Raw genomic sequence first — 19,867 nt, 5'->3', positions numbered from 1 at the left:
ACAATGTTGAACGTGGTTCCCTTTGAAAATAAATTTCTGCATCACAAAGATGAAACTGTTTTGTTCATGGCTCCCATGGACAAGTATGTTCTGAGAAGACTGACTCAAGTCAGAGGTAAAGATGCTGCTCACACGTCAGCTGATCTCAATAGCCATCTGAAAACCCCACCAGAGGTATAAAAAGACACATCTGCAAATCAAGATGTTATTTGGACATCTTCTTCTCTTTTGGAAAATTCCATAAAATTAAATAGTGATAGGAGCAGGAGAATACTTGAAGTACTGAATATGCTGCTATGTATTTTTTTTTTCCCATATACTGTAGAATTTTGTGCAGATCAAGATCATTTGTATGAACATCTTTATTTTCTATTCCATTTTGTTAGCAGGATCTGAAACAGAAAACATAAGTGGCCATTACAATATGTACAGCATCCTCCTAAGGATTTTGCCTCCGAGATCCACAAAAGAAGTGTGTTCTTCATCAGTAAAGCTGTCCCTTTCTAGCATTTCCATTCTCTCCTAATCCCTCCCATTGTTGGAGGTCTTCATCCAGCTGCAAAGATAATCCTTCCACTTGGAGGCCTAGGCTCCAAAATTCACCCTCTGCACAGAATTTCCCAATCTTGATTTAATGTTTTGGATTTTGCTCAAATAAGAGGCATGGCAGTGTTGAAACAAGAATGTACAAATGCATCTTGTCTTGTGTTGGTACTGTGGAAGCATTTCAAATCACGAAATTCTGCAGGAAAAAGGGCTGGATGGGAAATTTCCATGCATGCTGGAAATAGGCATAGTAAATAGCTGGGCTGTTTTCTACTCTGAGTCTCAAAGGACCTGGATCTGTTCAGGGATTTCTCTCTCTTTTTTTTTTTCCCTCATTTCCCAAATGTTTATTTTTTCTGCTTTCTTCTTTTGGCCTTCACCTGTTTGATCTTGTGGGAACAACCATTAAAGACTGAGGAGGCCCGTCAGTAAATAATTGCTAGCACCCTGTAATTAGTTGAACTAATCAGAGGTGGTTAATTGTGATGGGAAAATAAGTGTAGAAGGGCCACCACCGTGGTTTGCAGGCTGGGGATGAAGCTGCTGAGGTGACTGCTGGCAGACAGAGAATGAGAGATACTTGAGTTTGGGTTCTCTTCCAAGAAATTAGGTGACTCGTGGTTTTTGTAGCCCTATATCTAGGCACCTCCAATCCCTGAGCCACAGTTAAGCTGCATTAATTCCAGGTTTATTACCTCACCATGACTTACTCCTTTTTCCAACTTGGATTGCGATGTGCCTTAGATGGAAAAGCTTTGTTGCTGTCTTCTCTTGCCTCTTGTTTATAGAAGAAGGTGTGATCTGGAATGAGGGGTTTGAATTTACTACCCTGGTTCTTGAGGGGAATCTCTACAACCTGATTCCTTCTCTGTTTGGAGAACTCTACAACTTGAGTACTTGCGTCACTATTCTTCTGCCCTCTGGGTTGCTCTGGTTTACTAAAATATACTGGTTGGGGTGTATTTTGTGATCCTGACCCGAGTGAGATAAGAAGGTTTTGACATGTCTTTTCAGCTGTGAGATATTAAACCAAAACTCCTACATCAGGCAGTGATTGGGGTATCACACATAAGAGGCAAGGGTAGACCCTGCACAGAGCCAGACTGGGAAAACACCAAAATGCCATTGTTTTTTTCTTTCTCTTCCTTTAAATTTTATAAAGTGTTCCTGTCATCCTGCCATTTTGGAAGAACCACATCCCTGCCTTCTTTTGCAGAGCTCACCCTATTTGTGCTTCCTTGAATACATGCCTTAAGTTGAAATGATCGCTGTGTTTTGCTTTCCTCATATTCTGACCAAACCTCTAGACTATGGCTTGGATGAGCCACTTGTGCCAGCTTTTATTGTTTGTTGACAAGAGACTTGATTTGCTTTTCCTTTTCCTTTTCATAACTGATGGATGTGAGTGATAGGAGAACAATGCCCTTTTTATTTTCTCCTAAGGAAGGATCCTCTCTTGGAAGAGAGCTCCTGGGTTGTTCTATTCAGAGCTTGTGTAGAAATTTATGGAAAGATGATAGGAAGTTTGTGGAAACTATGTTGGGTAGTGGAATTTCTGGCCAGGGAGAAATATCCCTACCTAAAATACCTGAAGCAGGGATGAGTTGAGTGGTCACCTCAGAAAAGAGAAACTGAAGTTGCATCACTACTGTAGATTGAAACGCACTTTCCTGCATGCTTACAGTAGATCAGTTGTTCTCCTCTTGCACCATTCTCACATCACATGGGTATCTCAATAACCATTGAGCAGGGAGAAGGTAGAAAAGAGCTTTCATTCCTTTCCCTCCTCTCCTTCCTTGTTCTCTCTCCCCACTGAATGTCTGCAAGACCATGAGGTTACAGCTTTGCAAAACCAGCTTTTGAAATGTCCTGAAATGATAACCACTTCCTACCCAGTCCTACCCCTCCTGGGAGGGCTTGAGCTGCCGCAGGGGATTTGCAGGATGTGGGTACCTCAGTGTATCCAAACGCCTGCTTCTCACAAAGAAACATTTCTGTTCCTCTGACACTGTTTTTGTGTCACAGTGATCATTTTTCATTTTTAAAGGCCGTCGATGCATTCCCTCCAACTATCAGCTTGCCACTCCTTTCATGTGATGTATTGGGGACCCTTTGGGGACTTCTGTGAATACCAGAGATTACCTTCGAAGAAACTGTGTTTTTCCTGTTTTACCTGCTGGCTCTCGTCACTTGTTTTTAACCTAAAAAAAACCCCTAACCCCACGAGAAGGAAACCAGACAGTGTTACACCACCAGGATAAGATACTAACTGTACCTTACGCTGCCAAGCCTGCAAAGCACGAATTCAATCCCAATTTAAAGTTGTTTTTAAACACTTAGGCTGCCTGCACAGCTCACAGAAAATCTCGTTTGTCTGCTTTACACTTCTCTTGGTATTTGTTCCACTTTATCTTGCAGTGTCCTCTTGTCTGTCTGCTCTTGGCAAGAGAAGCTGACACTTCATAAGCATTAGAGATGGGCTTCTCACACTGTAGACTTATAAATAATAATAGAAACCAATAATGTTCATACTGTAAATGCAAGTTAAGAAACAGCTATATCTGGAAGAAGTATTCATATTTTATGAGAATCTGTGTGCAGTCAGCGAGAGCACACACATAGCTGTGCTGAACAGGTGAACAAATAGAAATTTAGGCTACAAATACTGTTTCCTAAACAGGAGTAGGGGCCTGTTTGTTTTCACAGAATCACAGAATCACAGAATGGCCAGGCTTGGAAGGGACCTCAAGGATCATGAATCTCCAACCTCCTGCCACATGCAGGGCCACCAACCTCCACATTTAATACCAGACCAGGCTGCCCTGGGCCCCATCCAACCTGGCCTTGAACACCTCCAGGGATGGGGCATCCACAGCCTCTCTGGGCAGCTGTTCCAGCACCTCACCACTCTCTAGTAAAGAACTTCCCCTGACATCCAACCTAAATCTCCCTCCCTCAACTTAAAATCATTTCCCCTTCTGCTGTTACCTACCCTTTCAAAGAGTTGATTCCCTCCTGTTTGTAGGCTCCCTTTCGGTACTGAAAGGCTGCAATGAGGTCACCCTGCAGCCTTCTTTTCTCCAGGCTGAACAAGCCCAGCTCCCTCAGCCTGTCTTCATAGGGGAGAAACCTATGAATCCTTGGGAGTTTTTCCAGAATCATTCTGTTTTTGAACATGGAGAGAGACGTGGAGCTCAGAAGGGTGCAGGCAGGAATGCAGGTGTGTCTTCAGGTTGGATATCAGGGAAAGGTTTTTCACCATGAGGCCAGTAGACATGAAGAGTGTCCCCAGGGCAGCAGGCACAGCCCTGAGCTGTTGGAGCTCAAGAAACATTTGGACAGCTTTCTCAGATATATGTCTGATCTTTGGGTGGTCCGCTGTGGAGCCAGGAGTTGAACTCAGTGATCCTTATGGGCTGCTTCCAACTCAGGATATTCTGTGATTATGTTCTTCTCAATGAATCTTAACAGAGTTATTTTCCTTATAAACGTGGTGTTATACACAATCAAAAGATGTTAAAAGCATGTCATATTAATCACCTGCTTCATATTCAAGTTTCGTTCTGGAATTCCGTTCTCAGCCATTAATTTGAGTAACATTTTATTCATACTTGTTAATCGTCAGGAGATTCTAACTCAGCAGAAGTGGATATTCATTGATTTCCCTTTGATAATGAATTGATACAACACTAAAAACCATTGTCAGCCCTCCTGTACCTGTTGCAGTACCTGAAAAGAGTGTGTCATGTAGGCCAGACGCTTCATATCTGACAAGGATTCCTTGGGGGAATTCTTGTGTTTGATTTCAGTGGAATAAATGAGCCCTGAAGAGAGCCAATAAAAGTATGAGACCATGAGAGCATGCTAATGTATCTGCCTAATTGTTTCCAAAACCTCCCCAGAATGCTGCCTATGGTCCAGGACTGTCCTCCAGTTAGCAGCTGAAACCTTCAAAGACTCAGGAGTGTTACCACAGGGGAAAAAATAGGAGGGGAGCAAACAGCTTAGCCAACACTCTAATCCTAAATCTGATTGATTGACCAGCTTGTCTCCTTCTCTCTGTCAACCTAAACCATGTCAAACTGCATTAGATCTTCACAGTAAGAGCAGCCATCACCTATCACATGAACAGGTTGCCCAGAGAGCTGTGGATGCCCCATCCCTGGTGGTACTCAAGGACAGTTTGGATGGGGCCCTGGGCAGCCTGAGCTGGTGGGGGGCAGCTCTGCCCATGGCAGGGGGTTGGAACTGGATGGTCTTTGAGGTTCCCTCCAACCTAATCCATTCTGTGATTTTATGAATGGAAAGCAAACAGCATCTGAGTATGCATCTTTGGAGGAAACTGGAAAGATTTTGATCACTCAAGTCTGTTGAGGAGCCTGTTGTTGTTGTTTGTTTATTTGTTTGTTTTTAAACTCTGCTGGAAATCTTGATGGTTGGAACACACCCAGTTTGTTTTTAGATCTCCAGGGAGTTGTCTGGATGTCAGTGAAATTTGTAATGGCAATGGCACAGAGGAACCCAACAAAAACAGTGTTAAAGGAGGGATACTGAAGCATGAAGAATTATTTCGAATGACTTGTTTCTGCATCATCCAACCAGACCTGTTAGACATGGGGAAGCTTCAAATTCTGGCTTTTCCTTTAGACTGCAAAATGTAAAATCTGTGTCTATGGATGTGCATGCATGTGTGTACACTCTGGGCACTGAATCAGAAAGCCTTGTGTGTGACGTACTGTGGGGAACCTGCTTCAGCTGGGAGTTGGTATAGATGATCTCCAGAGGTCCCTTCCAACCTCTACAATTCTGTGATTCTGTGGTTTGGTCCAAATGTTACCTGAAATGGACACGGGAGTGATCCTTATGATTCAACTCCTTGCAGCTCTGCTGTGAGGATGCTCTGCTGGGTGCTGGAACAAGGTGGGAGCACAATATACGGTCCATACTCATGTCTGAAGCAGGATATATGGAGGCTGACTTTGCAATGTATGTCATCGACCAGTGGCGAGTTTCAAAGGCTGCAAGGTGATGGTCTGAGCCCCATCCTGTAAGGGTGGGAGAGCACTATGCTGGAGCTTGTTGACCTTATTGGGAATCTCAGTGCACTCAGTAGCTCCAGACTGAGTGATAGGTACTCAGCACTTCTCTCATAGCACATGTTCCTTGGTGCTGCCATCAAGGCTTCTCATGTGCAGCAGCCCTACTTAGTGACATTACTAATAATATAGCATGAGGCTATAACACAATGTAAATGTCAGAATTTGGACATGGTGGACTTATTTCTGCACAGGGAAGAAGGTACTGGAGGGGCATCTGGAGGGACTTTGCATTTTACAGTCCCAAGTTGTGATCTGAAGTAATTCTAGGACAAAACCATGGCTCAGTTAATCATGTAAGACGGTTCTGAGAGTGGGGGTAGGGGATAGCCTGCTGCTCCTCGTATTGATCAGGAATTAATGTCTAACCTTTAAAAATGCAGTGTAGAAACTGAGTGAGATTGTGAAACCCTACTTTGTGCTGTCTGTGATCAGTTACCTCCGGGGACCCACAGAGCTCAGGCTGCTGATTACAGATGCATTTGAAAAAACCTGAATTTTCAATTTTTCACATGAATCTCATAAAGCGAAACTGAGTCCTGCTGGGATTTATGAAAACTGGTTTGCTCTCCATTGCATGCAATACATCTCCTTTGCTAAGTTGGGAGAGTGCTCTGACAGGAGAGGCACAACAAGAATTATTCCACCCTCAGCAAGTTAATTGCTGCATCGTCAAGTAGTACAGTATCCATCCTGTCCCTTCTGCTTTCTCTCTCTTCTCCCCCCCTGTTCCTCTCCAAGAGCTGACGTGTGATGTCTTTTATTTTTTTCTCCTTCTTGCCATCTGTTTCATGTTTGTGACTTGGGGAGGGTGGGTGTGTGGTAGTGGAGCTTGTGATGGAGTTTGCTGGTGGAGGCATTTCTTTCACTCAGTTAATTAGATTTGTGTTTTCCTTACTCCCAGTTCTAAGGGCCATGCAAATAAGACTAAATTATGCATTAGCTATATACCCCAGTGTTTTAAATGCTCCTGTTGTTGGGGGACACCGACTCTATCCCATATTCCTCCCTTTCATAGAATTCAATTATATTTAAACTATTAACAGGGAAAGTCTAAAAATTCTATTAAAATGTCAGTTTAATAAATCTTCCAAGGTTTAATCTTTCATTTCTGGACTGGGGGAAGGGGAGGATGAATTATGACAATTTTAAGTTTTCCCAGAGCAGCCCCTGCATGTTAAATTGTCTGTAGCTCTCAGCATTACAGAACTTATCTCTATTTGTAAAACAATTTCAAGCAACGGGAGGGTGCCCAGGTTTTGTTGTGAAACATGTGGTGGCTGGGGGAATTTGGACCCAGCTTTTGGTTTAAGCCATTACAGAGAAACAAGAGAAACGGAGTAATTCAAGTCCACTCTGGAGACCATCTCCAATCCCTCTGCTGGCTCCCAAGATGAGGATATCTGGTTCTACACCTGTGATTGGCACTCAGCATTCATACTACACAGATCGTTGTTGTCTTTCATTCTCTCTTCCTCCATATGCCACATGAGGAGTACCAAGGCATGTGGGACCCCATTGGGCTGAGTGCAAATGACTCCTGTAGGGAATGCTCAGGTTGGATAACAGGGAAAGGTTCTGTGCCAGAAGGCATTGGGCATAGAATGGGCTACCAAGGGCAGTGGGCACCGCCCTGAGCTGTGGGAACCCAAGGAAGGTTTGGAAAACACTCCCAGTCATATGGTCTGATTTTTGGGTGGTCCTGCATGGAGCCAGACTCACTGATCGCTATGGGTCCCTTCTAACTCAATCACAGAAATCATCATAGAGTGGCCTGGGTTGAAAAGGACCACAATGATCATCTAGTTTCATCCACCCTGCTATGTGCAGGGTCACCAACCAGCAGACCAGGCTGCCCCGAGCCACATCCAGCCTGCCCTTGAATGCCTCCAGGGATGGGGCATCCACAGCCACCTTGGGCAACCTGTTCCAGTGCCTCACCACCCTCTGGGTGAAAAACTTCCTCCTAATATCTAACCTAAACCACACCTGTCTCAGTTTAAAACCATTCCCCCTTGTCCTATCACTATCCATCCTCGTAAACAGCCGTTCCCCTTCCTCTTTATATGCTCCCTTCAAGATTAACTTGAAGGGTTATTCTATGACTCTTTCCTTTCCACCTCTCTGTGTGCTGTACTTCAGACCTGACTGAATGCCAAAACCGTGTCTCCTCTGTTTTCTTCAGCTCACTCTTGATTTGAAGCTGTTCCAGTGTCTAGCACACAGGAAGCTTTCTCCTATCTCCTCTCAGCATTCCTGTGCTTGAAATCAGGACTCATATTTGACCATATAAAGAGATGGCAACGTTTCAGCCCAAATAAAGAAAATCTAGCTCTTGGTCTTGCATCTCTACATCTGTAGCACAGAGGATGAAAGCAAGGTGGGTGTTTGGAGACCCAGGACATGAACAGAGCATCCAGGATTGCCCTGTGATGAGGCTGCTCATTCCACTTAAAGATTCAAGAACAGAATAGCAACTTGTGTGGGGTAGGAAGAAGCCTTTAATGTCATCTGGTCCAACTCCCCTGTTACAAAAATGGACACTTATAGCTCCATCAGGTGCTCAGAGCCTCATCCAACCTGACTTGGAGTGTCTCCAGGAACGGGGCACCCACCACCTCTCGGGGCAACCTGTGCCAGTGTCTCACCACCCTTAGTGTAAAAAATGTCCTCCTTATATCCAGTCTAAATCTACCTTCTTTTAGTTTGAAATCATTTCCCTTTGTCCTATCACAACAGACCACCTTGCATGAGAGTGGCTGTTGCAAAGAACTCTGAGAGGCAGGTCTGACCTATGGAAACAAGTTGTGATTTGTACTGGCTCTGCAGGCATTGCTCATGCACTGGGAGCAGATCCAGGAGTGGGAGCTAACCCACTGAATGTGGGCTCTTCCAGGAATACACGCTGAGAAGCAAAACATGTCCATCTGTGGCATGGACAGAGGCTGGAGTCAATGCATTTGAGGATGTTACATAGGTTTCCCCAACAGCCATGTGGCAACTAGGGAGTATCTCTTTGTGTGGAGCCTTGCATTGTCCAACTTCTCATCGTGATTCCTTCTTGCAACCACATTTTCAACTTCTCTCTGACGTTTAATTCCAGAAGAGTGGAATTGCCCCTTCCCAGCCCCGGGAATAGAGAAAGTCAGTGACCAGCAAGAAGGGTCTAAAAGTTCTCGGTACTTCTGGAGAGAAAGAGGAGAAAAACAGTTTGATCCAATGGCTTGGTCAGCCTGATTGCCGAGATTAGCTGATGTCAGGCTGTAGGGAGAGCAGTGTGGGGTGCAGTGCTTTGTTTGGGTGAATAAACCATGCATGTTCATGGAATATTAATTAATAATAAATGAACACGCATGAATTATTCATGCTCACAAAAGCAAATTTGCCCTGAAGGCATAACACAAGACAGGTTTTAAGATTTTTTTTTTCCTTTTTTTCAAACTGGGGGACGGATTTGTATAGGGCATAACTGATTGGTGGTAATTTGCATCCAAACACAGTGTGACTGCCACAGCCTCGGCTCAGCCACTATATCTCAGCACACTGCACAGGCGCTCCCACTCCCACTAATGCTATTTTAGTCATTCATTTGTCTTCCAAGTTGCATAGAGGGACCTACTTGCTCTGAATCCCATTTGACTCCAGCAGGCCAAAAGCGCTCCCCTGGGGTAATGCTGCTGCTGTTGCAACAGGGATGGATTTGTCCCCTCACGTTCGTTCTGCTGACAGATTTGTTCCACCAGCGTGTAGTGCAGATGTCTCATACATGATGCAGGATGTCAGGTAAGATTTGAAGCAGCGAGCCGACACAGGAAATGCTGCTTCTGTGTTTTAACTCAAAATTATGCTAAAGATGCCAGAAGAACCTTTTGCTGTGCCACTGTTTGTTCTTCTTGTCAACAAAACCTGTAAAATGAATTTTGATAAAATAATGTCTTTGTGTCTTGATGAAGAGCCACCATGCCATTAGAGGCTGCCCATGACTTAGGGGATATCTTGACTCCACTTTGAGCTTGAGTTCACTGACCAGAAATGGCTTTCTACCCATAAAGAGCTGCATGTGGGACAGGTGTCACCCTGGGGCTGTCGTGTTGTTTGCTGGACTCTGCAATTGCTGACCTTGCAGGGTCCAGTGGTGTAATGGGCTGTAGCAATGCGCAGAAATATGAGCGAGCGTCTTGTCAAGTTTCTGGTTCTGCTTCTTGTATTTGAAGTGAAATGCAAAGATGTTCAGGTCATCAAAGATTCTTGGGCTGCCATCATAGGATCATAGAATGGCTTGGGCTGGGAGGGACCTCAAGGATCATCAAGTTCCAACACCCCTGCCATAGGCAGAACCACCAACCTCCAGATCTGGTGCTAACCAGGCTGCCCAAGGCCCCATCCAACCTGGCCTTGAGCACCTGCAGGGATGGGGGGGCACCCATCCTTAGCTTCTCTAAGGAGCATTGCAAGTGCCTCACCACCTTCTCACTGAAAAATGTCCCCTGACATCTCACCTAAGTCTCCCCTCTTTTAGTTTAGAACCATTCTTTCTTGTCCTGTCACTGTCTACCTGTGTAAAATGTTGATTTTCTTCCTGCCTATTAGCTCCCTTTATATATTGGAAGGCCACAATGAGCTCTCTCCTTTATCATCCAGGCTTAATGCTGAGATATGTCCCCACCTATCCACATCACCATATTAGTGCCTATCAAGGTACTCGTACTATGCCTTTCCTTAAAGATGTGGGCAAAATGTGGAAGCTGGACCTTGCTTCCTGCAGGTGGTGGGTGCACTGCAGCTCTCTCTGGGTGATAAAACCTGTCCCTAACATTCTTCCCAGCTGTCTGGGTGGTGCGTGTTTGTGACAGGTGGCTGAAGTCCTTATTTTGGGTGACCTGCTGGGGAAAGGGCTGCTGACAGCTCCAAAATTGGGTCAGGACCTGTGGAAGAGGAGAATGGTTTGAAGATTTGCTGGGTGCCTCCAGGGGACTGGCAGGGCAGGAGAAATATGGCCTTTGTCAGCCTCCTGGACATCATTTCATGGGAAAACTTAAAGGAATGTTAAAAATAGAGGTGAGGTCCCCAGACACAGCTCAGGTCTGCTATGAATCTGGCCTCAAACCATTAAAATGATCTTAAACTCCTTTTTATTTCTTTTCCTATTTTTCCCCCCAGAAGCCTGCACTGACTTCCTCAGCTAATAAAGATTGAGGCCATAAACTCTGCTGTGTTTTTCCCAGCAAGGCCGTTCCTTTTGCTAAGCTTCTTCCTCCTGTCTTCAAGTTCTTGTTACTACAGTTTTAGTTTCTACACTTGCAGCAATTCTTCGCTGCTGAGCTGCTGCAGTTTGATCCCTGCTTTTTATCCTGATTCCATAACAAACATGTTGTAAAGCCTCTGCTGCTGGTCTGCAGACGGTTTTTCCAGGAAAAGTGTTTCATGTATTACAACTTAAAACACGGGTGGATTTATTAGGATTTAATGTATTGGGAGCTAAGCCTTTGGTCTCCCTTTTCATATGGTGGTGGAGGCAGACAGATGGGAGCGATTTGAGTAATTTATATGTTAAGAAGTAATAATCTTTGCAGCCATTTTATCTGCCCAAATGCTTTTACCTTTGATCTTTCTGTTTTCTAGAAACACCTTGTGTTTTTTTTTCATACTTCTTCACCTGCAAAAGACAGACATCTCTGAAGACTCCTTTGAGCGTTTCCCTCAGCTGAAGAGAAGTGACTGTGATTGTCACTGCCCCATCCAAATGCCTCCACAATTAGCTGCAAAACTTTTTGGTAGTTAAGGGCAGAACAGCCAAGGGAAAAATGCTCTCTAGACCTTGAAAAGTGCATTGTCCTCTCTCAATGGAAATCTGTAGCCTTAGGTCTCGTGGTATTTAGAAGTCAGTAGATTTACTAATTAACGTTGCTCACTCAATTAAAAAGCCCTTGATCTGAGCCCATCAAAAGATTTTTGGTATCTATAAAAATCTTTGCCTTGTGTCTGAAGATTTAGCGATTTCTTTCTTTACTTTCAGACCAAGGGTCAGTGGGATGAGACATGGGTCAACAAAATGAGCTTTGGTGCTCCAGTGGGCTGGCTGCAGAGGCTGTCCTGGGCTGCAGCTGGGAAGGGGTTTAACTGCAATCATTTACTAGGCTGGGTAATTACTGGATTAAGGGTGGGTGTTGTAGCACTGGGGGATGGCACTGACTGAAGATAAGGTTTTGTTAGAAGAAGGCAATAGGGCCAGAGGAAGATGGCAAAGTCATTCATGATGCCTCTTTTTGAAAGGTCCCACAGCTTGGGGAATAAGGCAGATGCCAGCTAAGTTTTACTTTATTCCATTTGGGCTATATCCAAGGAAGCTAGGAAGAGAAATATTTTTATTTCACCTTGTAACAGGGTGAAGACTATCAGTACTACACTGCTTCTCTTTCACCTCTTGCTATAAATACGTGCTTGCGAGAAGGCTCTTCACAGCCCACTTTGTTTGTGTGTTAATTGTTTTCTCTGTCTGGCACTTTTCATCTGTTGAGTCTGTTGTTGTTGTTTTCCAGTGGTAAAGTCAAGCTGAGCATCACATGAACTGATCTTCATAAGTTTTTTAGGGGAAATTCAAGTAAAGTTTTCTCCACAAGAAAAACCCCTGAAGTGACAGACTGGATAAAGACATTTTATCCTAAGAACATAAGCACAGCATGATGCACAGATCTCTTGAGTTGACAGAAGCCCAGCTCTTTGTAGAATTAAGGCTTATTTCAGGGACTTCCTTAAGAAGTTTAGGCCCATATATGCCTTGAGTTTAGAAATCTCTTTTTCTCTTGCAAGGTTCACTATCTTGCTGAAGTCATGAGCATAATAAAATCTCTGATCATGCTCCTTTTTTTAGAAATGCTTTCATCATCATTTCTCTTATTATACCGCATTCCTTCATACTTTGCAGCATGGACATCCCTTATTAGCCTTGTGTGGGTAAAGTCTCTAAGTTTTGGGTGCTGTGGATGGCAGTGATAGTAAAGTGTGGGTGATTGGTAGGCTTGTGAAGTGTGCAACCCCTAAATCCTGTTTTAATTCAGAGGACTGCCAAGAAAAACAGTGGATGCCCCATCACTGGAGGTGTTAGGAAACATTTCTTCTCAGAAAGATGCACTGACACAGCCGCCCAGAGAGGTGGTGGAATCACCATCCCTGGAGGTGTTCAGGAACTGTGGAGATGTGGCACTGAGGAACACAGTTTAGTAAGCATGGTGGGGATTGGTTGACAGTTGGACTTGGTGATCTTAGTGGACTTTTCCAGCCTTAATGATTCTGTGGTTCTTTGATTCACACGCTGGGTGCATGCAGGCTGATGCAAGCACATTGCAACCACACACCCACCATGCAGACACAGCAACTGTATGCATGAAGGTATGCAATGCCAATGCTTCTCATGCACCTCTACACCCTTCAGAACTCACTGGGGATGAAATTATTCACATGGTGTTTATCATAGAATCATGGAATCGCTAAGATTGGAAAACACCACTAAGATCATCAAGTCCAACCACCGACTCATCACCCTCATGCCCTCTAAACCCCCGTGCCCGTCATTTCCTCTGAAGTCCTTGCCCATAGCAAGGAGTTTGGAGCTAGATGATCCTTGAGGTTCCTTACAACTCAAGCCATTCTGTGATTCTATGATTTACCAAGCAGTGTCATTGCAGAGCTTACCTGCCATGTACATGCATATACAACTGCCCAAGGTTGAAGTGGGAAAGAGGTAGAGGTGAAATCCAGCAGGAGCGAAGTGGCTGGAAGGAAAGGCAAAGCTCTGAAATCTCAGTTCTAAAACTGAAGTGAAAGGGTAGGCGAGGTGTGAGCAGCCCATGCCTCCACAACACGTCTCCCACCTGGTTTCCCCCTCAGTGGCTGAGCTCTGAAAACCTCTTGGGGAAACCATCAGCCCTTGGAGGCTGCGTGGGTTTAAAGTTGAGAAATGCAGTTCAGAGATGATTCTCTTTTGCTTACCATGCAGTTGTCTGTTTTTTCTAAGCCTCTCAATTGGAGCGGATGTGACTCGTCTCATCAAATTGGCATCAGCAGAGTAGATGCTGATTTCAGCAGCAGTCACCCAGGGCCCCCGAACGGACTGCAGGGATTGAGCCAAGGCAGCTGAAGGAGTCCAGGGCATGATTCATCTCTGCTTCCACTCCACGTCTAAAATAGGTCTGGAAAGTTGAGCTCAGAAAGTGCCGATTTTTCTCTGCTGGCTGTGAAAGATGCTGACAGTGGTCAGCTCGGCTGTAGTCCCCGTTGTGGACATGCATGTCATCAGATGGATCCTATCCAAATGGTTCCTGGATGGGTTTTTGTGCAGTGCTCAGCACATGGGGCATGTCCTTGGTTGCTGCAGATGTTACTTTATTATAATTAATACCACCAACATGTTGGAGGACACATAGTGTACTTTCTCATTATTCCACCTCCATGTACATACACTTACGTCTACCACAGGTTGACACACATTTGTTAATATAAGAAGACTAAGGGTAGGGGGGCCGGGTGGGTGAGCGTGCAATGCTTGGTATGAATAGGGTGAGATAGGCTGATATCATCAGACAGCATTTCTGCATCCTGATTGATTGAGGTGCTCTGTTTCCACATTAACTTGCAATAAAGCGCTCTCTCATGCCGATACGCATTCATCATGTGCAATTGTGGAGACTGTTTATAACTTAATTTACTCCGAGGTAATGATGATTATATCTAAATATTTATGGAGAGGTCAGTGCAAGTAAATTTCTCAGTGATTCTGTTTTGCTTTTCTTTTCTTTCTCTTTTCTTCAGCCAGCCAAATTATCTCAATGCTCCCTACAGACCTTCTGCTAATTCCTTTGTTTGCAGTGACAGTTAGTGGAGAAGGAAGGCTGATTAACTGCAGGCTGCCTCTGTGCCGAGCCAGCCAAGAGTCTAACTAGAGGTGTATGGCTCGTCTCTCCCTTTTAATTTTGAACTGCAGGAATGTCATGGGCCAGAGCTGCCTATTAGAATATATCTAAATCATGCATGTGTTTGTGTGTGTTAGCAGCACAAGCTTCACACCAGTGCTTTCACAATTGATGCTCTCTGCAGATGTGAAAGCGGGTAGCACTACGATGGGAGCACTGGTTGTTCTTCATCTGACGATGATTTTTTCAGTTCAGACCATAACTGATCATCTTTAAGGTGGATTATATGAGGAAAACACATTAGAGTGCCAGTTAATTTTGGAGTGTGGGCATTTCCCCATTTCTTCTATTTGCTCTTTGTGCTTTTTATCTCATAAGACACATAGCACCACGGAGGTCCTATCGCTTCTGATGGGATTTAGCCCTGTAGGGCTGTGGTCTGTAGGCATCTCACAGCCTCTATGATATATGAGGGCTGGATGAGCTGGAATTCCTCTCCCAGGAATTCCTGGAGGCAGCGTGGTAGATGGACCACTGTTATCTCAGAGAGAATAGGAATTCCACAATATTGATATGAAAGAGCAGAGAGGATGTTTCATTTTGATATCTTACAAGAAACATCTGTTGAGTACCATTCTTCTTGGCTCTCCCCACCCCAAACAGAGAGCTCCAATACATCACCACCTTCTTTTCCTTCTCCTCTATTGGCCATGTTCATTGTCTTCTGAGTGTAGTTCTGAGTGCTGTGCTTGGTGGAGACCTGGTTGCCATTCGTATGCTCCCACCCATCATATGACATTTAAGACCTCCCCTCATCCTACCTTAACTGCTGCTTGACTTTGACTTGTTTGTATCCTTCACACACACTCCACATTTTCTTCTGCTTTTCCCTTTTCTCAGTTGTATTTTCCCTGGAGGAGCAGTAGAAGCCCAGCCACCATGCGTTCCATGTGCTACACCATGCCAGAGGGATACCAAAACTCAGTGACTGGAGCCAAATGATTGTTCCATGTATCTGTGCATCAGTGATTTGGGGTGAGTATGCATTTTTAGGTGCTCCTCAAAACATTGGATTGTCCAGCTTCAGCTGCCTGGGTTCAGGTGGAAACTGGATCAGTGCCATCCTGCAGCTCAGCCTTCATGGTGCTGAGGAAGGCAATTGTACAAATCCACTGTAAGCCTGAATCAAATGCTGGAAGAGGGAAGAGATATTGAAGTATATTGAACCACAGAGGAAAAAAGTCTAAGTGCAATCTGCTCCATTAAAAATTTCATAGGCCGTTACTTTTACAATGCAATTAGCTTTGCAATTTCGATGCTATTGGAAGACCAGCACAGTGGATAATCAGGAGCAGAAATGCCTGTGAAGGTACATTTGCAGAAAACCTTTAGGTTTTAGCTATCTTTCACATGGTATGTTCCTGACTGCATTCTCATGTCAATGACTGTTGTTCAGGTTGGACGTTAAGGAAAATTTATTCTCCAAAAAAGTGGTGATGCAGTGGCACAGCTGCCCAGAGAGATGGTGGTCATCGTCCCCTGGAGGTGCTCCAGAACTGTGGAGATGTGGCACTGAGGGACGTGGTCAGTGGGCATGATGGGGTGGGTTGATGATTGGACTTGGTGAGCTGAGTAGGCTTTTCCATCCATTTTCTATGATTCTGTTGTTCTTTCCTCCTTCACTCACGTCCATTTCTGCAGTTTTAGCAAGCAACCTCTAGCCCCATGCAGCTACTCAGGGTCTGCCAGCAGCGGGGGCTTTGTCAGCAGTTTCCCACATCTGATGCCATAGCTTTGGAGGAGTTAATGCTGACATGAAAAGCAGTGAAAGTGCTTTTCATGTGAATTCTGATGAAAAGAAAAGGATCCCAAGAGCCACATAAACATCTTTCCATGGCTGAATGCTTATACACAGTTTATGTTTTGTTTTTAATACAAAGAGCAAAGTGAGTTTTTTAATCTATTTTGCATACTGCAAGACTTAGGGAAAAGTTCCCATTTCTTTGAGGAAGGGCCTGACTCTGGTCCTTGTTGACTGTGGCATGCATTGGCTGCCACACATCACAACTACAGTGAGGTTCTCCTGGGCAGAGAAATGTTTTGGCTTTATTTTTATCACAACACATTTCATTTCATTGTGAGGACTCTCAGCCCCGTTGAAGCAGCAGAAGGGCTTTAGCACCGAGTTCTAAAAGCAGCATTGCCATGCAGGAATCCTCATGGGCTCTACTGAGACTCCACGTCTCCGTATGTCTCAATGCCCAGACCTGGCAAATTTTGGTGGAAATTCATGGTGTGCATGTGGATAACCTTGCCCAACACAAGCTGTGGACAAATAGAATCAAAGAGTCATTAAGATTGGAAAGGACCACTAAGATCATCTAGTCCAACCATTAGCCACATGGTATGGGATCAGGGAGCTCGTTCAACTGACAGCAAGTCCCATAAAAGTCTGTGTTCCTTCCCCTACCCTGAACCCCAGCTCTGCAGCATGCAACCAAACATGAATCACTGATGAGAAAATCTTATTCCTTCTGGCTGAAAAAAATAAATTTCCTTAAAAGCCCAGATCCTGACATTTCAGAGAACTGGAGCCGAACACGAAGAATGCGTATTGTTTTTAAATAGATGCATGGATAACAAGAAAAAAGAAAGTCTTATATTTTTTAGCCAATCTCGCAATTTCAAAACCTGACTCATGGTTTTTCTCATGCTTCATGGTGACATTGCCAAGCTTCTGTTGTCAGACTGCTGAAAAGCTTGTTCACTTTCATCCAAATACCGAAAAAATGAGCAAAATCAGATCAGTTTCCTTGTCTCTGAAATTTGGACAGAGGTTGCATCTTTTTTTATAATGCTGTGCCTTAGAAGAAGAAACAGGGGCAGGAATCTGGGCTGCAACACCCAGAGATCTTCTGTTATCCCTCTTCCAGTCTGTCTCCTCACAACCTTTGCCTTATAAAAAAATATAAAATCATAATTCAACACAATTCATTTCTGAGTGTGAAGCAACATTGTAACATAGGCTACCATGAGGCTTTTGGGGTCCTAACGTGCACAAAATAGTAATTGTTCTGGAATGATTCCCCCCTGGGAAGAGGTGCCTCCACTCCTGAGGTGGTCTGTTCCCTTCCACACAGGTGTAGCTGTGCTCCCTGAGCACAGAGGATCCTGCTAGCAGAGACTTAGGGTAAATCAGGGATTTTTGTTGTTGCTATCTCTGCAGGCAGCCTGGTGCTGCTGAGCTGTGACCAGGGTGTGCAGTGCATGCACACTGCTGCTGGAAACCATCTCGCTAGGCTATCAGGCCAGATGTTGGACAACCAGATTTTCCTTACGGGAAATCAGTCCCCAGCAGGTAGCAGGTGGCGTTTTCTTCCCTTTTCTCTAGAGTAAAAGGCTTTGGGAATGGGAAGTGAATACCCTCAGCCTTCCTCTCCTGCAGCTCTTTCCAATGGGCAGCAGTATGGAGCTGGCACCAGCAAAGCCATTTATTTGGAAAAAGAGAGAAGAAGCGAGACTAAAAAAATACTGTCTCTAATAGTTCAAGACCAGAGGCAGAACATCCACATAACTGCAATTTAAAAGGTACTTTGAGTACTGCAAATACAGCCTGTATTTGGCCTCAGAAAATGAGGAGGTTCTGTTTTCTGTTGAATGCACCAAAGCATCTCCCTTTAATGCCAGCAGGAGCAGAACATACCTAGAGAGCAGGTCATGCAGACAAAGAGCCACTCAGGAGGTGCAGCTCACTCATCAAACTGCAGAGGGCACAGGACGGGGTGGACATGGTTTGCCGTGGGCTTTGACTGCTGTGGGCAGCAGTGCAGACGTAGGATATGGAGGCATCAGTCCCTGCTGATGAGCACCTGCTGCCCGCTGCTCTTCCAGGGCTGGCATGAGGTGATGAGCTTAGTGGGTGGTGTGAGGGGGAAGAAAAGATGCTCAGAGGCTGAGGTCCCTGGGGGATGCTTGATCCTGTGCACCTATTTATCCACAGGAGTTTGTGTGCACAAGGGCTTTCTGTCTTCCCTGGAGATTAGCGATACTTGCTTTCCCCAGCATATAATATTGGTTTGACAACTGTAGCTAACTCCTGGTTCCACTTATTTTTCCCATTATCTAGGAGTGCTGTGTGTGAAGGAGCACAGATCGTGTTTATGCCTACAGATCTCAGATGCAGACAAAGGCAAAGCAGAAATGTCCTTGTTCCCAGCCACCCTCAGTGCTCCAAGCTGGAGGCTTCAGAGGAAATGACGGGCACGGGGCTTTAGAGGGCATGAGGGTGATGAGTCGGTGGTTGGACTTGATGATCTTAGTGGTGTTTTCCAATCTTAACGATTCCATGATTCTATGATAAACACCATCTGAGTAATTTCATCTCCGTGAGTTCTGAAGGGTGTAGAGGTGCATGGGAAGCATTGGCATTGCATACCTTCATGCATACAGTTGCTGTGTCTGCATGGTGGGTTGTGGTTGCAATGTGCTTGCATCAGCCTGCATGCACCCAGCATGTGAATCAAAGAACCACAGAATCACCAAGTCCAACTGTCAACCAATCCCCACCATGCTTACTAAACTGTGTTCCTCAGTGCCACATCTCCACAGTTCCTGAACACCTCTAGGGATGGTGATTCCACCACTCTCTGGGCAGCTGTGCCAGTGGATCACCTCTCTTTCTGAGAAAAAATGTCTCCTAATATCTCACTTGGATGGCTATTCCTGCCCAGTGACACAACTTGGATCCAAGATGTGGCTATGATGTGGGCAAGGCCAGTTCCCTGGATGGAGCTTTAGCACACTTACCATTTTTATTTTTTACTGACACTTTGAATTGCAAAGTGTCTGATTTGTAGGAGGATATGCAGAGATTTCAGAATTGGTCAGGGAATCTCTGTTCTTCTGGATGTGACCTCACAGCTTAGAATCATAGAGTCATAGAACGGCTTGAGTTGGAAGGGACATCAAAGATCATCTAGTTCCAAGCCTCTGCTATGGGTTGGGCTGCCTCCCACCAGCCCCATCTAACCTGGCCTTGAGCACCTCCAGAGACGGGGCATCCACAGCTCTCTCAGCAGCCTGTGTCAGTGCCTCACCACCCTAAGTAATGAATTTCCTCCTAATACCTAAAATAAATCTGCCCTGTTTTAGTCTAAAACTGTTCCCCTTGTCCCATCACTATCAGACTGCATAAAAAGTCAGTCCCTCTTCTGTTCATAAGCTCCCTTCCTGTACTGGCAAGCTGCAGTCAGGTCTCCCAACAGCCTTCTCTTCTCCGGGCTGAACAATCCCAGCTCCCTCAGCCTGTCTTCACAG

The 19,867-nt window shown here is 44.9% G+C and overlaps 1 protein-coding gene across 6 annotated transcripts in view; it reads left to right on the top strand.

The window, feature by feature from the left end:
- Window positions 1–19,867, top strand: part of XYLB (xylulokinase) — a 149,427-nt gene that overhangs the window by 117,403 nt on the left and 12,157 nt on the right. For all 6 annotated transcript variants that reach the window (XR_014884122.1, XR_014884120.1, XR_014884119.1 and 3 more), the window contains one exon: window positions 15,452–15,586. The gene's annotated coding sequence lies outside the window, so the exon portion shown is untranslated. The remainder of the gene's footprint in view (window positions 1–15,451; window positions 15,587–19,867) is intronic.

Source organism: Meleagris gallopavo, chromosome 6, assembly GCF_905368555.1.
Source record: "Meleagris gallopavo chromosome 6, MGAL_WU_HG_1.1, whole genome shotgun sequence".
Taxonomy (NCBI): Eukaryota; Metazoa; Chordata; class Aves; order Galliformes; family Phasianidae; genus Meleagris; species Meleagris gallopavo.
Note: the sequence above shows the minus strand (reverse complement) of the source record. Positions and strands in the feature narration are given on the sequence as shown.